The sequence below is a fragment of the Rousettus aegyptiacus genome, unplaced genomic scaffold (assembly GCF_014176215.1).
Source record: "Rousettus aegyptiacus isolate mRouAeg1 unplaced genomic scaffold, mRouAeg1.p scaffold_m13_p_4, whole genome shotgun sequence".
Lineage (NCBI taxonomy): Eukaryota > Metazoa > Chordata > Mammalia > Chiroptera > Pteropodidae > Rousettus > Rousettus aegyptiacus.
Window position 1 is genome coordinate 77,249,496 of NW_023416307.1, and position 3,723 is coordinate 77,253,218.

Here is a 3,723-nt window from a genome sequence, read left to right on the forward strand (position 1 = left end):
GCTGTCTGCCAATCTAGAGTGGTCTGCCTTTTTCTGTGGCCTCTCCTTCCCCTCTGTAAACAGGAGCCAGTTTTGAATTTCACTCAGGGAACTCCCAAGGTTGAAATACAAAGGTAACACAAGTTAGTGTTTTAAAAAATCTAAATGCCACAACTTCACTCCAATAACAATTTATTATACATTTTACCCATCTCTTGAATGTTTTTTTTTTAACAGTTATGACCCTTCAAATTAAAACACATGAGTTAACTCAAAAATGAAGTACATACTACTACTGTTCTCCCTTTTTTCTTTTCTTTTTTTTTAGATGAGGCAACCCTTGGTTGACCTCACAGATTGCAAGGAGCTTGTCAGCTTACAATCTCTTATTTATTTATTTATTTCAATTTTTATTTTTTATGCCTACAGCACCTGGCTTTCCTAGGTGGTCCACCCATCCAAGTACTAACCAGGCCTGACCCTGCTTAGCTTCTGAGATCAGATGGGATCAGGCTTGTTTAAGGTGGCATGGCAGTAGACTGTTCCATCTTTTTTATTGGCAAATTCTAGTCTCTTGTATTGCTTCTCTTAATGTGCTCAGGAAAAATACAGCTATACCCAGCTATTTAAAAACTAGGGCAAATTGCATGATAAGCTCTACTAATATTTAAATTATAGTCTCCATACAGTTATTACATTCCTATAAAACAATATTTCTTGTAGAAATTATTCTTTATAGATTGGACACAAATTTTCAGTGTAAGTTAAAATACCAACACATGTCCCAAAGCTAAAGAATATATTAATATATTCATAATAAAAATATATATAAAGCTCTGAATACACGTACCCACATTAAAATCACTCAGGCTATTCCCTGTGTTCGTAATGTTTTTTCCTCATCTTGCCTGTTGCATATTGGTTTTATTTTGATTTCAAATCCACTTGTTTATGACTTAAGTGAAGTTGTTTCGATCTAAGGACAAATCTGTTTACATTGAGGAGGCTGTGCCAGGATGTTGTCATACACATTTGTTGCTATTGATAAGCACTCAGTTGCTCAGCAGTTGACTGAGGAGCAACAGTCACAAAATGAGGATTTTAACTTTAAACACAAAGAATCTGTGAGGACTTACCAGGGGTGTCGGATCTGGACAAGGTTACTTTTTACTGATATAAATAGCTCTTTGAAGATCTTGAGGCATTTGCTCCTGCCTTGGTCAGGCTGCTCTTGACTTGCAGGGGTGTTAAATGACGCAGCAGTTTCTGAAAGAGAAGGGCCATGTGTTTCCTGCCTTGGTGGAGCTACACCCAGGAGGCAGTGGCGCAAGTCATGTATTGGTCCCTGGAGTAATTATCTTCAGAAGAACTCACCTTGCCTGCAAGCATCAGAGCCATTGCCTGCTGAGTGACTCAGTAGCAAGAGACCTAAACCGGCAGGTGATATCTAGCTTTTCATTGAAAGGACTGACTCTAACTGAGAACCAGCTCTTAGAATGGTACACCTCAACTAAATTTGGATGTTATTCCTTTCATTTTCCTTTTGCCTGGAACAATAGTAGCAATAGTATGATTAATCTATTATTGATCTGGAGTATGTTATTTCTTCATTGGTTTATTAAAAGACATTATCCTCTATGCTTTTGGCTTGTGAAATATTATTATTATAAATTATAATTTCCACAGTAAATCTGTGTTAAATAAATTATTGTCAAAGACAGACTCAGTCTCTGAGCATAATTGGCCTCAGACAAAATATTGTCAAATTCGTGAATGCTGCTAGTTATGAACAAGTTAATTCTCTGCCTTTAAGAGTGTTATTGATAATGTTGCCTCTAAATTTAGTTACTTTAAATAATGGTCTCCTCTTTCCTTAAATTCCTAGAGCATTTATTGACTATACCTTCTCTTTGGAAGTTAGCTTAAGTTGGCTTTGATTATTTCTTATTTTTTATAAGTCTATCATCTCTCTGAAAATTAAGTGCTCTCAGATCTGAGGAGTCTTAAAACTGTATCCTCTTGGCTTCACATGGTATCCCTTTGTGCTTATTGGAAGTCAGAGGAATTCTGTACTGATTAAAATTTTGAGGCTACATTATATTATTTGTATGATGATTAGGAAGGAGAAATAACAAATATCGTAAATATACATGCATGTTATCATCGTACTTTTGTTCATGTGACTTCTTCATGCAATTTGAGAGGAAAAGGATACATTTTGTACTTTAGAGTCAGGGTAGCAAACTGTTTTTTGTAAAAGGCCAGATAATAAATATTTTAGATTTTACGAGCTATATCATTTCTGTAGCAACTGCTCAACTCAGCTGTTATAGGGTGAGAACATCTACAGATAATGCACAAAGAAAGGAGCAGCATAACTATGTTCCAATAAAATTTTATTTTTCAAAATAGGTGGTAGGCCAGATTCAGCTGCCCAAATCTAGAGGGCTAAAGTGTTTTTCTAGTGTGTTGCTCTAGAGTGTCGATCAGGATATATTAAATTTTAAAAAGCATACATCTTATTTCATTTGTACTTAGTGATACAAAGTAAATAAACCAATATTCACTCAGTGCTTACTTATTTTTTTCATATACACCCTGATAGCAAAATTTATGCTAGCAAATGCATAGTATATAGGCTTTGATATTGCAAATTTTGAAAACACTTTGTAGTACAGCATACCTTTCTTTGTTTTAAAGGTGTTATTATATCTTTTCATGTAACTATGATTTCAATGGTAAGATTATTTAGATAAAATAATATAAAATATGTTATATTTTTTGAGAGTTGAAACAATTATTTACTTATGATTCAGAATTCATTTTAAATAGTTTAATCATGGAGTATTTTTTTTTAATTAATCAATAAATACATTTGAGAATTTCTTAAATGCCATTTCAAGGGTTATTTCAGGCACCTGGAAAAACTTCGCACAACTATTTACCTTCATCCATTCTGTCCTAAAAACACATTCCATGTTCATACTTGGTGTTTCTCTTTTGTGTGACTCCAGATTTTCTGAAAAAACAATTATAGACAGGTATATGGATAGACAGACAGATAGGCAGGCAGGCAGGCAGCCAACCAGCCAGACAGACAGATGATACATACATACATGCATACATATATACGTACATACATAACATTCAAACAGAGATAAACAGATAATTATCTCTGTATAATCCAAAAATATTTAGAAGTCAAAGTCAAGCTTTGACTTTTTATTTAGAAGTATTATTAAAAATAAGATTATATTTGTTTTTGAGAAGTTTATTTTCCTGATAATAATCAATAAACACAGATAAATTTTAACCATTTTTGTTTTCACTGCTCTAGGTGTGTGGTAGTGCCACCTGCTGGTGTACTTTAAGGAAATGACGGTATCATGAATAAAAGCAATCTGTATATTGGACATGCTATAAAAACGCATTGTGAGAAGCTGTAAAATTAAATGATGTTGAATACTTAAAGTTACTTCATCTATTTTTAATTTTGTGTTTTAAAGATTTATTTTTAAAGACAATACAATTGTCTATCTCAGTCCTTTAATGAATTCATTTATAATAGTAAAAATTTCTAATAAGGAATTTATAACTTTAGGTGCCAACATTGTTTTATCTTTTTTGTTTGCAGTTTTTCTAAAATTTCTTTATACTTCTCAGTTTACTCAGACTTGCTGTACTCAGAATATTCCTCAGTATTAGACTTTCTCTTCTCCCTAAATTCTTTTATAACCTCTTGTA

At 33.1% G+C, this 3,723-nt stretch overlaps 1 pseudogene; it reads right to left on the reverse strand.

The window, feature by feature from the left end:
* Nucleotides 1-399: 399 nt before the first annotated feature.
* Nucleotides 400-519, reverse strand: LOC118602559 (annotated as a pseudogene).
* Between the last annotated feature and the right edge of the window lie 3,204 nt (nt 520-3,723).